At 43.9% G+C, this 14512-nt stretch overlaps 2 pseudogenes; one reads left to right on the top strand and one right to left on the bottom strand.

The window, feature by feature from the left end:
* Nucleotides 1-1931: 1931 nt before the first annotated feature.
* On the bottom strand, nucleotides 1932-10407 carry LOC123067169 (rust resistance kinase Lr10-like; annotated as a pseudogene).
* Nucleotides 10408-10629: 222 nt separating this feature from the next.
* On the top strand, nucleotides 10630-13366 carry LOC123067168 (rust resistance kinase Lr10-like; annotated as a pseudogene).
* The last annotated feature ends 1146 nt before the right edge of the window (nucleotides 13367-14512 follow it).

Below are 14512 nucleotides of genomic sequence, written 5' to 3'. Positions count from 1 at the left end.
TTATCTATGTTTCTAGTTTATCTATGTTGATGACCTCCGATGTGTTTCGGACGAATTATATAACGGGAACAAAACTATATTTAAGTTTTTGCACTCAGCTTACGGTTTGCAAAATCTATTCTATGGCGAAGCTTAACTCACCGTAAAACAATTTTGCACATCCAGTAGATTTAGTTGCTCCTACCCTTTCCCTTTCTTGGTAGAAAAAAAAAGGAGCTTCTTTACTCCCATCTCCTACCTCCACACTCCCCTAAGAAAAGAAAAAGAAAACTTCCTGACGGACCTCCGGCAAGGGCAGCGGCGGTCTAGACTGTCTCCCCAAACAAGTGACTACATACGAAGCAAAATGAGTGAATCTACACTCTAAAATATGTCTATATACATCCGTATATAGTAGTCCATTTAAATCTCTAAAAAGACAAATATTTAGGAACGGAGGGAGTACGTAGCAAAAGGCCCTTGGAATTCCTGCTCATGCAGTGCCTTAGGTCGGGCATGCCAAATCGCCCAGAGGGTGATTAGCACCTTGACAAAATCGTCATGTGGGAGGGATTCCAGAATAGAGAAGATCCATCTCTTGGCATCAGGTTCCCTGGTATTTTCCACCACTTCCACCAAGTCAGGATCATGGAGAGCCCACACACATCTTGACATGTTGCAATCTATAAGTGAATGTTGCCAGGAATCATCTGCAGCACAGAGGCCGCAGCTTGTAATAGTTGACATGTTCCGGTGGTGCTTCAGGTCCTTTGTTGGCAATGGCTGACGTGCAAGTCTCCAAAGAAATACTTTGATCTTTGGTGGCACATCCACGTTCCATATGTTTGTCCAAAAGCTACTGTTCAGACTCCGAGTTCGAAGTATCCGCCCGTCTTTCTAGCCATGCCTCGTGGTGGAGCTTTGCGTTCACTAGCGTATCTCGGCCCTCCAGAACGTACCTCCAAATTTGAGAAGGTGAATTCCCCAAGCTGGCCTGCAAAAAACTTACAAGACGGGAAGTAGCTTCATCTAAGAATTCTTGCGTTTAGTGAGTTAGGGTCCGCTAATATTCTCCATGCATGCTTGCCTAGCAAGGAGTGCCAGACTAAAGAGCTCAATGTCATGAAAACCCATACAACTGCAATTCTTTGGCCTTGTCATAACACTCCAAGAGACCCAACTGGCCTTCCTCTCGCCATCTTTACTCCCTCACCGAAATTTTCGGATCAAGGAGTTCATATGCTCGCATAGGCCTCGGGGGAGTTTGAAGCATGACACATAATAGACGGGCACATCCTGTGCAACAGATTTAATTAGAACCTCTTTGCCACAACCATATAGGATTTTAGCCATCCAACCCTTCACCTTGTTCCAAACTCCATCTTTCAAAAATTTAAAAGGCGCCATTGTTGTTATTGATAGAACCTTGCAAGTAGCTTGGAACACGGTGCCACCTTCGACGACATGGGAGGACTATGAGGTGCTTCGCCAGAGTCATCCGCACGCAAGTATCTGGGAAGACGAGACAAGGGAGGAAGGAGCACCATCTCAAGGAGGGGAGAATGTCACCACAGTAGTGCAGGCACCACCGCGTGACTGCCAGTTGGCCAGCCAAGTGTAGTGGGTGCGTGGGTGACAGCTGTGTGCGCGTGTGTGGCCGAGTGTGGGAGTACTTAACCTCTGGAGAGGCGTTGTAACAAACAGGCTGTTATTTGTGAAATCATAATCCTCATCTAGCTTCTCTCTCTCGCTCACCCCCTTCCTCACGCTTCCCTTGCCCCCTTTCTCCTCCTGCCTACTCTGATCCTCCAGATCCAGATCGGGGCGTGACAGAAATTAAGGTGAAGCTCCTCGTGCCCATTTCCATTTTGTCTCATTTTTACAGCTGTATGCGAACTTGATTATCTTTGCCTGGGTTCGCTCGTACAGATCCGGCAACGAGACGGGGGAATGATTCAGATCTCAAAAAAAGAATTCCCCAATACTACAAAGACTACTACGTACATTCAGCTGTAAGCGGCAACTATTTATGCTCTTTCAGACTTGTACCAATCGGCAGTCTGTTGTGAAATCTACATCCTAATTGTGACAGTAGCAAGTTACTCCTACCGCAAGGCGCAAGGTGACCGATGACTTCCTGCCCGGTGCGCAGACTACCACATTGATTGCAGACAATTGTGATATCTCACATGGCGAGACGCTATAAGGCTTACCATTAGACTGCTTATTTAGCTCAAAATCAAGTGTCATGTACAATACAATACAATACAATACAATACAGCATCACTCTGCAGCAAATTAAGTCTCGGTGTCCGAAATAAATACACTCAGAGTCGCCGTCTTTATCTAGCTGATTTGCGGCATGGGGTGGCCCGGAGACGAAACAAATGGCTTTGGGGGCATGGTTAAACTCTGCAAGGTTCCTGTTAACATGTTCAACACTTTCGGCATGGATGGGCGGTTTTTTGGGTTCCACTGAATGCACCACAGTGCCACAATGGCCAGCTTTCTTACGGCATCCTTCTCTTCTTGCGCCATTTCCCTTGATGATTCCAGCTCTTGCTCCGTGCTTATTTTCTCATGTATCCACTCTGGGATGTAAACCTCGTTTTGGTTCTCAATCCATGGGCCCGAGTTCCTCCTACCGCTCACCATTTCCAACACCAGCATGCCAAAGCTATAAACATCGGACTTGCTGGATATTCTCCCAAAGTTCCGATAATATAGTTCTGGCGCGATGTAACCCATTGTTCCTCTCGCTGCAGTCAGTGTGACGATGCTATGATCCCTTGTACATAGCTTTGCAAGCCCAAAATCGGAAATCTTTGGATTGAAGCTGTAACCTAGCAAGATGTTGTGAGGCTTGATGTCGAAATGGAGGATCCGCTGATTGCATCCTTGATGCAGGTATTCGATTCCTCGTGCAATGCCTGATGCTATCTCCAGCATTTTGTTAGGTGCTAATAGCTCTTGAAAAATATCTGATTCATGTGCAAATATATACTTCTCAAGGGTGTTAGTATTGATCTCTCCACCAATGGGCCCAAAGGCCCATTGAACCGTTGACTCGCTCCCTGATCGGGGGAGCCCAACCCAACTGGGTTGTGGGCCCCTGTCGCGCCGGCTATAAGAGGGAGGTGGGGGCCACTAGGGAAAATGTGCCAACAGAATGGTCGCCCACCTCCCTGACCTCACCGATCGAGAAAAGCCGGTCAACGATGGGAAGCTCCACAACGCCCTGCCGCTCCCCACCGACGCCATCAGCCACCCTCGCAGTTGCTCTCTACACCGACCGTCGCTGCCCGTGCGCAGACCATCACCGACGAACCAGCGATGCCGGAAGGCTAAGGTAAACACCCGAACAGAGAAGATATTCCACTGGTCTACTCCTAGTCGATCAAGCCTGTCTAGTGAGTAGATCAAGTTGGGAAAGAAAGATTCGGAAACGAATCGAAAGAGAAAAGATAACGAACACAGATAAGATTTCGATCTCGAATCGAAGCAGGAAAAAAAAACTCATTAGCAAAGTTGCGCCGCCGCAACGGCCGCGCCGTTCCTCTCGATTCCGACTCGCATCGGCATGCCGAGGTTTCGGGAAGAAGAACTCTACCCCGACTGGGGCAAAGGGCACCGCGGCCAAACCGTTCGACGGTGACGCGCTCACTGCGAGGCGAACGCGCAGCCGGCGAAGGGGATGGCAACGGCGCCACAGTCGTCGCCTCCAAGCGAAGCAGAGGAGGAGCGGGCGCGTAGGGGAGCAGAGGGCCCGTCCGCGCCTCTCTCGCCCTCTCTGTCACAGGAGGAAGCGGAAAGGAGGGGGAAAGGGCCAAAATAAAAATGCAGGTTCGCGCGGCGCGGCTCGACGCCGTCGCCGGCGACCGGCGTGGACCCAACCCGCCGCATCCTAAAGCTGCCCTAGGCGGTCGCCTTCAGGGAGCAGAGGAGGGCTCTGCCTGCGCCTCTCTCTCACTGGGGTGGTGGTGGATGGGTGAAACGAAAGAAGAAAGGAAAGGGAGAAGGGAAACGGCTCGTGCGGCGCGGTGGTAACCACCGTCGGCGGCCGGGGCGGGCTGTCGTCGTCGTCGCCCGTCTGGTAACAGATCGAGCGAGGGAAGCAGAGGAGGCTCAGAGCGTCCCTCATTCTCTCAGCGACAGAAGAAAAGAGGAAAGAAGCGGCGCGCTGGCCCTCAGCGCCGTCGCCGGCGGCCGGGGCACAGCCCCGTGCTTCCGCCATCGAGAGAGATAGCGCGACGGGAGAGAATGAATTGGGGGCTAGGGTTTTCGGGGCTGGAGTCGCTTCCTCGTTTTGATCTAGCGAGGAGCGCGGACGTCCGTCCGATCAGATCAGATGGCTAGGAGGAAAAACCTAGCTCCGCCCCGGGCCTTTTGGGCCAAATGTGGAGGCGGACCAGGCCGAGGCCAGGCTGGCTTGCGAGGCGCGGCGTCCCTAGCAGGCTGTGGCCCGGCTAGCTTCCGCTGCAGGACTCGCGCGCTGGGCCAAGGCCAGGCCGAGCTGCAGTTTTTTTTTGTATTATTATTATTTGTTTTTTTTTCTGTCCAGTGTTTTGGGCAAAGTTCACACAGTTCATTTTCTCTTGAAATTATTCAAAGAAAATTTTTGTTTCGAAAACAGAAAAGTAAAAGTAATGCCTCTGAAAAGTAAAAGTTCATGAATTTTTTAGTCATGTTTTTCCGCTGCAAAATAAATAAAAGTGCTCTTTTAAAAAGAAAAAGGAAATTATTATGCATAGAATATTGTAAAGTTTCGCTGTAAAGTAAAAGTTTTATCCTTCAATTAAATTGTAACCACGGGAAAATTTAATTGGAAGAACATTTTTTGAGAGAAGATTTTTTTCACTTGTGGGTGAAATTAGATTCAGATAGCTTCTGCTATGACAGTACAAAGAGAATTGATTAAAGTTTAATTATGGTACTGTTATTTTTTGAGCAACGTTGATGATGAAAATATTATAGTTCAATTAGTCTTATAGTTAAAAGTTCAAATCTTTGATAAATTTTGTATCAAATTGACCAATTTTCAGAGAATTTGATAAAGACTAAGAAATGTATATTGCTAGTTTTCCGCTGCAATAAAGTTGATAATGATGATTATTTTCTTAGCAAAGTTGCTTAATAGAAAATTAATCATCACATTATTTATGCGTTATATGCGTTATTTCCATTTCTGCCCAACGGTGATGTGGAATTAATGTAAAAAGGATGATGTTTTATTCTAATTTTGCCCAACGGTGATTTAGAATATAAAAGAATGTTATAAAAGTTCAATGTGCATATTTTTTAACCAGATCAACATGGGATTATTTTTATGCTCATTATTGTTGATTATTGGCTAATTTTTCTCAGACTAAAAGTTTTCCATGCCTTCAATCGTGAAAGCAAATGTGTGGGTACTTGTGACCCGAAAGATGACCAAGAAAGGTCATAACGTGAGGGAGTATGTTCTCTCTAAAGAATGGTTTCAAAAGAAAAAAGATATATCATTGAGAGTCTTGCTCGACGAATGTCTTCATGTACTCTCCATGGAAAAGAATTCTCATCTTCTATGAGATGCAATAAGTGATATGCGTGATTAATTTGACCAACGTCGGATTAAGCATGTGTATTAAAGAATATTCGGATTTATTCCTAAATTTGATGATTGAATATGCAGTCAAAAGAGCCAATTCTGGCATTTATGTCCCTTAGGGAATTACCTGCATGGCGGGAAAAGATGATTATGATAAAATCCGCATGGCAGGAAAAGTCTGGGAAAATCCCTATATAACCCGTATGGCGGCAGAAATTTTCTCAGACTTATCCTATATGACAGGAGAAAGACATGATGACTCATGTGATCTTAATGTGTCCCACTCTGGGAGAAAAGTATGGAGTAGCTATTATGCTTTCCTAGTATCGACTGTACATCTTATGTGTAATGGTTATTAAGCACTCAATAACTCCGAAGAGAATAGAAGTTACAGACGAACCTAAAGATAAGAATGATATGCAAGTGTGACTTGCAAAATTACTAATGATAAATAACTCTATTGAGTTTCTGAAATGGAATAAGGAAAAAGTACTCTCATACTAGTTAACAGATAACTTCATTACATCTGAAGTAATCAGACAAATGAAGTAGATACTCAAAGTTTCCTCAATTCACAAGAGTTGTGAATGGTTTTTCGAAATTGTGGCAGAAAAGTTCTTGCCACATTTCGAGGGGGAGAAAGAAATATGAGATATCCATTAATAATGAAGAATGTGATCGTCTGGGGGAGTACGGAGATCATAATAATACCCCTAAAGAAAAGAAATGGATGTATTCCTGGATCTTTTACAATTCCGAAAGCAGACTAAGGAATACTAAGACGGTGCTTAAAGTGTCATAAAGAAGAAAGTTTTAACAAAATAAACCCAAATAATAAAGTTTAAAGATACACCATTCTTAGTGAAGATGGAGTAATCTGGGGGAGCATGGTATGAAGATACCTAAGACTCAAATAGATTGTATCTAGGGGAGCACGTTGTATGACCTATACAACACCCGTTGTTAGCTAGCTCTATAAAAGAGGAATGATTAAACATGGATCTTATGATAAAGGTCCCTGTAAAACCTATTGCCTCTTGGAAATATAAGAGTATATAATTAATTTGCCTCTTGGCAATGACAAAGCAACAACAACCCCATATGAAAGAAGTGCCAGTACCTGAGACACAGATGGTCCCAAGGAATGAGAAAATCAGATACTTCTGATTACTATAAAGTCTGTGTTAGTGAAATTCAAATGGAGGTTGATCTCACCTCATTTAAAGCTCTCAATCGAGCTTTGAGAAGTGTCTGCTTATCTAAATGATAAGAGACTATGTGAGATGAAATGAAATTGGTGAATTCTGACGATGTTCGGGACTCATGAGTAATTTTCAATGGAGCCAAAATAGTAGGCTGTAAAGAGTCTACAAGGTCAATGTGACTCCAAAGGAAATATGTAAAGGTGTAAAACACTACTAAACTCGAAAGTTTTTTGCGCATTTTACACTGAATAGATTACAATGAGTGTTGGTAGCACATCATGATCTGAGTTACATCAGATGAAAGATATTATGATCTGAGTTACATCAGATGAAAGTAAAGAACACAAGGGATACTGCCTGAAGAAGTCTTTTATGGACTAAAGCAATTGTTTTGGGTTAAAGAAAATAAGAGGACAATTGTGTTTGTATAAAGTTATAAAATGGGAATTTCATTTCCTATATCTTGTACATGCGGATAACATTCTGCTTGTTAGTAGTGATGTTAATTCGACTGCAGGAGGAAAAGAAGTTCTTGTCCTCAAAGTTCAAAAGAATGTCTCTCGTTATAAGGAATAGGAGTGTCGCATGGGCATGCTAAGGAAAAATTTCTAAAGTATGCATGCGAGAAAACCTACGCCTGTTCTTATAGTAAAGGGTGATGATTTTGGGAACTTTAGTGTTCCAAAAGTCAATACGAAATAGACCGAATGAATATGGTACCATATGCTTCAGCTGTTGGAAGCTTAATGAATGCAAAAGTATAACATTACCCTGACACAGTTCACATAACCGGATTGGGTTGTTTTGGCAATGTCCAGTCCAGATATATATCACTGGAATGGAGTCAAAAATATTGGCCTCATGCTAAAAGGAGCAAGCGCTCTCAAAAGGTTGTGAATACAGAGATAGAACTTGTGAAATATACAGCGAAATCCACAATTGTCGCTGACTTTCACAGTTGGAGTTTTTGTGTGGAAAAACTCTAAAGAATGAATCAATTATCATTAATATGATGTAAAGATAATGTACAACATGATATGAGGCTGAGGGACAGGCAAAAAGGTTAAAGAAACATGTACCTGGAGTTGATAATGGTTAACAACAATAACCATTAAGCAATTCGCTTCTATGACAACGAGTCAAGTGTGGTGCCAAACACACTGACACAAAGTTATACGTTGTTAAGGAGAAAGACCGGAATTATGTTGAAATGCTTGGAGCATGAAAGCAATAGACAAGTATTTGCAGATCTGCTTAATGAATTGGCTTACTGCCCAGTGCGTTCAGAGAACACACAATCGGCATGGGTTTATGGTATAGTCTATGTGTTTCCGGACAATAAAGGGCCCAAAAGTTAATGTATATATTTCAAAACAGAGAGGTGTGTTGTAGGTGTCAAGTCCATCGGCGATTGATCGTGACGATAGGGCAGCTCATACGCATTAATTTGTGATGAAATGAGTATTTTGAAAAGAGTTATTTCAAAGTACAAAGTTATAAATTTGAAAGATGAGATCAAGGGGGAGAATGTTAGTATTGATCTCTCCACCAATGGGCCCAAAGGCCCATTGAACCGTTGACTCGCTCCCTGATCGGGGGAGCCCAACCCAACTGGGTTGTGGGCCCCTGTCGCGCCGGCTATAAGAGGGAGGTGGGGGCCACTAGGGAAAATGTGCCAACAGAATGGTCGCCCACCTCCCTGACCTCACCGATCGAGAAAAGCCGGTCAACGATGGGAAGCTCCACAACGCCCTGCCGCTCCCCACCGACGCCATCAGCCACCCTCGCAGTTGCTCTCTACACCGACCGTCGCTGCCCGTGCGCAGACCATCACCGACGAACCAGCGATGCCGGAAGGCTAAGGTAAACACCCGAACAGAGAAGATATTCCACTGGTCTACTCCTAGTCGATCAAGTAACTCTATCAAAGGGATCCGTTAGGCATGAACTCATAGATAAGAGCACGCCTTGTTCCATCTGAGCAGAATCCCAAGAGGCGGACCACATTAGCATGGTGGATTCTACCAATTGTCGCAACTTCATTCATGAACTCTTCCCCGTCGCTCTTTGAGTTCTCCAGCATCTTTACTGCCACAGGTACTCCATTTGCAAACTGACCTTTGTATACGCTTCCAAATCCACCCTGACCCAGTCTATCTTTGAATCGTTTTGTTACTTTTTTAACTTCAGAGAATGTGTACCTTGTTTGGTTTTGATGTGCCATATGCCTTGAGAAATATTTCGATTTTCAAACGTACCTCTTCGTCAACCTTTGATTTTAGGGATCGATACAGAGCTGTGGCTGCCGTCAGCAAGAGAACCACAAATGTGGCTACCGATGATGTTGCTGAAAACAAGAATGCAGGCAAATAGTGAGTTTTACTTGGATTGAAAAAATCTTGCTTTCATGTCTTTCCTCTTATATTGGATAATAAAATGCAAGAATAAGAGTGATAAACAAAAAGATGTATGCATAATACCTGCAATGAGTTTCACACGTGAACTTGCATGTAGGAAATAAGTGATTTAGATTTGGCGTGGAAAATAATAGAACCCAGGCAATTTCTATTTCTTTTATAAAAGAGAAAAAGGGCTACTGATTTTTTTTGGTTAAATAAGGACACCAACTCATGCCAATTCTTTGTTGATGGAATTGATAAGAGACACAACTCATGCAGTGTCCACATGACAGTATGATAATTTGTGATAAACACAGATCAGTAATGCATGGTGAACACATACTTAAATTGGGCATTGCTACAATTCTTGAACAAGTGAGAAAAACTAACAGCTTAAGTTAACAAGATAAGCACCATAAATCCGACTCGATATAAATGTCGAACGTAAATCTGACTGATATATTTGAACTAAGAGCAGCACATGTAGGTTTACAAAAGAACACAATTATCGTATGTCTGAATTACTGAAGAGATTTGCATATATCTGATGAAACTATTTGCATATATCTGAACTTTCTTGGGACATCAATTTTTTTCTTAAGTAATAACTTCAAAAGTATGAGCATCATAAAAATGCAGTTTAGTTGGGCTGGAATTCAGTCCTTCTTTCCAGAAGGTGTCATTGGCTTGTCTGCATAATCATGAAAGTTTTTCATCCCTGAGCTTCTTGATATGGCTGTTCCAGCATGATTATTTCCTAAATATAGTGAATAGTGTGTTTAGTTTGTTTAGAGATTTTTTACTCCTTCAAAGGGCTTAAAGAACTGAAAGCAATCTTATATGTCAACCAGCTGTTTACCAGAAATTTTGGAGCTAAACATATTGCTGTTTCTGAACAACGTGATACTTTTCTAGTAAGAATTTGACTATAAAAATGCGTTACTTTTAATGTTATATGCTATCTGTATGGGGGAGTATCAGAACCATGTGAGTGAAATATTTACTGGACTCAGATATGCTGGTAAACAGAGACATATTTGCATATATATAGCAAAGGTTGGATAAAAAGAAGTGTTCTTTATTTGGATCATTTAGCTAGGTACTCTTGTCAAAATTATTTAAGGCATGCAATTTATTCAGAACAAATCCTCCGATGCTTAAGAATTACTAGAAACAATACCTTGGCGCTTGCAGAATGCTTGCCTGCGTTGTGAGCTGAATCCGCAGGGATGCCCATTTCGCTCGCAGTCTAAACAAATGTCGGTTATGTTAGGAACTGACCAAGTCAAGGTTGTCTCACCAAATGCAATGACCCTTCTGGCTCTGTCAGTGAATAACACAGCAGGTTTGATATCATAATCCCACCGCGTTGAGATACCGTTTGAAACCACTGTGCACTCTAGCACCAGCTTTTTTTTTTGAACACACTAGCACCAGCTTCTATGCCTGTAAAGCTCTCATGACGAACTCCGTCGCATTTCCACCTTCTGTTATACTCCAAGCATTAGCAATCTCCTCCACAGTTTCAATTTTTCTAACAAAGACTGGAGCGGAAGATACTCTGGGGCAAGCAGTTTGCCCCTCTTTCTCCTGTGGGCATCTCCAAGACATCCACAATCCTTTTCGATTGCGAGGGGATCCACCTGGTTGTGGTGTTCAAGGATACGAGCTAGTTTGTAGATTATTATGCAAGTTATGATTATGAAGATATTGTAAAATTTATGAGGGGTGGGTTTGCTCTTAGATTTCCTTTCCCAGCTCCAGAATGGACATATTCTTGGATCCTCAAGACATGCCTGGAAAATTCAAGGAGGTGAGTCTCTAAACTCTCTGGTTGCATTTTCCACCTCAAATGGGATTGTCTTACCAAAAAAAACTGTTTTATCTTCTCACCAATCCATGTCATACCTTGCAGTGACTTCCACGAACAGATGTCTAGTTCAAGCATCCAGAATAAGATTTCTGTGATTTTTGCCATCGACGTGCGTTTCTTGGGATGTGTAAAAAACAACTCCTTGTCTGACTACACTAAATTATATTGGGCTGTGTTGGTCATAGTATCTGCTATAAGTATCATGAAGCTCATTATCGGTATGACAGAATCATCTAATCCTTATTATTACAGCTCCATAATTTTATACGTACATGTAACTCATGTCTGTAATCTTATTTATGCAGTGTTTGCGATACTATCCAGGCTAGTCTTTGCACCGTTGTCCGTATTGATCTTCCTTTCCTACAAGTACTGGCTAACAAAGATATCGATTGACGCAGCGGAAAGTTCCAGCCTAGCTCGAGCTCCACGGTACCCATTATCATGGCCCTCTATTCACGTCGTGATTTGTGCGTCTGAAAAGCTTCACGTGACCTTCTCCTAACCGCGCCAGCATCGTTAGCGAGTTCCCCTGCTGCAAGTGAATAGTAATTCGACCTAGCTAGGGCTAGGTTCTGCATGCTAGTTGTTGGGGTCAGCCCCTATTTGGCCTCTTCTGCACTGTTCATCTCGTGGCCTGGCTTCATCGGTTTCTCCCCACACATTCTCACAACTATCCCTCACCACCACCCAGGGGTGGACGAGAATTGAATAGTGCTTTTATGTGAGGATTTAATTTTGGTGTACACCGGACTGTATTTTATTTTGGCATACTACGCTTCAGCCATGGACTGGTAGAACACATGTTCGTGTAAATAGTTTCTGGACTTGGGATAGAACAATATAAGGTACAGGTTGATGGAAAAAGAGTTCCCGAAACACGAACATGATAGCGGGGTCAACAAAAATTAAATCTTAATGCGCCGATTTGCAATGTCAACATCAATATGTTCATACGAATCTGGATCAAAAGATTTGCAGAACCAAGAAGCAAGAGTTGTTTCCACAACTGAGAAAGAGCTGAATGTGCTGTGCCCGGGTCGTTGGCTGTCAAAAGTGTACAGCGGGTCTGATGGGGGATGGACACATGACAAGTCATGTCGTCTACAGTTACCTACTAGGCCCATCCAAATTTAAAATTGAGTAGGCCTCGGGGCAGAGGATTAAGGTTCGAGCGCCTGGTTCCAGCTGCTGAAATTCGCATCGAGGCACACATCCACATGAAAACTGGAGCCTGTATGGACGCCTCTGATATGGGGTACCATGTAGGACGCGCTAGGAAAAACTGCTCTCCTGACGCAGTTGAGAGGTTCCTCCAGATGCAACTAGCCCTTGGCCCAACAAGGTTCGCTTACACAGACATCACTGCGATCACTAGCCACTTCAGAGAGAAGCTGGGACAAGGAGGCTATGGGTCCGTGTACAAAGGTGTGCTTCCTGCATGGTGACGTCCATGTCGCCATCAAAATGTTGGTCAGCTCCATGTCCAACGGAGAAGAATTCATCAGCGAGGTGTCCAGCATCGGAAGCATTCACCATGTCAACGTAGTGCGTCTAGTGGGTTTCTGCTCGGAGGAAATAAGGAGGGTTCTTGTTTACGAGTACATGCCCCATGGATCTCTTGAGAAGTACATCTTCTCGGCCGAGAAGAGTTTCTCCTGGGACAAGCTCAACGAGATTGCTCTGGCATTGCCAGAGGGATCGACTACCTGCACCGAGGGTGCGAGATGCAGATATTACACTTCGACATCAAGCCTCACAACATCCTATTGGACTCTGATTTTACGCCGAAAATCGCTGACTGACTTTGGGCTGGCAAAACTGTACCCCAGGGACAACAGCTTTCTGCCGGTGAGTGTTGCGCGGGGAACAGTCGGCTACATAGCTCCTGAGATGGTCTCCCGTAGCTTTCGCGCCATATCGTCCAAAGTCTGATGTTTATAGCTTTGGGATGTTGTTGCTGGAGATGGCTGGGGGGTGGAGGAACGTGGATCCACGAGCGTCAAGAAGCCAGACGTACTACCCGTCATGGGTGTACAATCAGCTGTCTGGGCAAGAGGTGGGTGGGATCTCGGACTCGGAGGCCGTTGGTATCCAAATTCCATCTGGTGGAGAGGAAGCTGTGCGTCGTCGCGCTGTGGACTGTGGTGCATCCAGATGAAGCCAGACGATCGACCGGCGATGAGTGAGGTGCTAGACATGCTTGAAGCTGGCAACGATGGCCGGCCTGGAGATACCTCCTGAGCCATTCTTCTGCGGGGACGAGTACGCTCCTGCTGCAGATTCTTCAGTATTATCAGAGATAAGTACATTCTCGGAGTGAAATGCCTATACATCGTAGGTTTGGACCAAATTTTATCCTCTACCCACCTCAGGTGCGCTCGGCAAGTCAATATTTGTTAGATTTGGAACTACTCCCTCCGTAAACTAATATAAAAGCATTTAGATTACTATTTTAGTGATCTACACACTCTTATATTAGTTTACAGAGGGAGTACCTAGCACACAAGATGGATGCTCTTTTTCTTAATACAAAGAGAAGACATCGAAAATGATGATGCAAATTGTAGATGTGAACCTGGAGAGAACCTGCAAAGAACCGCTTTCTGTAAAATCCCGTTGGTGCTGCTGTTACTGTTTCTGTACAATATCGATCTCATTCAGTTGAATATTTGAATGGCAGTGCATTGTGTTATTGAAGTTCATTCTTTTATGGGTGTAGTGTAATTGCACAAAATTTGCATGGATTTGTGGTGTTCTTGGCAGGAAGAGATGGCGTGATGATCATGCCGGGGTTTCATATCCTGCGAACGGATATGAAACGTTTTGCTGCAGGAGCAATCATCATTCCCCTGCAGCACATGTAAGTGCAAAACTTCCATCATTTCACAACAGAAGTTATTGGGAGAGAGATGGCCTTCCCATAACTGAAACTCCATGGATTGTACACAGATAGAAGTAGCAGTATCATCAACAAGAAGAACCAAAAGGAGAGGTGGCCTTCCCATAACTAAAACCGCGGACAGGCAAGATTTGCTGTGATTCGGAGGTTACTGAAAGCTTTGCCATTCTTCTTATGCTTACACACACACACACACACACACACACACACACACACACACACACACACACACACACACACACACACACACACACACACACACACACACACACACACACAAAGTCCAGAAATGATGTTCCACACGTCAAGTTCAGAAACTGGGGGCAAACACAGCTTGAGCTTGCTACTCCAAGTTTTGAAATGGGCTAATCCATCATGAGCTCTGAAGTGTCAAGTGAACCTCCACCGAATCATGTACACATTGCACTACAAAGTAGTTACAAACCTATCTGCCTTTCTTTTCTGAATTTTGCCATGATCTGGTCTAATATAAGGCGCATTTTATGTAGCTCAAATCCTGACCGTCGATACTGCTGGTCGTGGCCATGGTGGGCGCATACGTGGCAA

This window comes from Triticum aestivum, chromosome 3B (assembly GCF_018294505.1).
Source record: "Triticum aestivum cultivar Chinese Spring chromosome 3B, IWGSC CS RefSeq v2.1, whole genome shotgun sequence".
Taxonomy (NCBI): domain Eukaryota; kingdom Viridiplantae; phylum Streptophyta; class Magnoliopsida; order Poales; family Poaceae; genus Triticum; species Triticum aestivum.
This window is presented reverse-complemented; position numbering and strand designations above follow the sequence as displayed.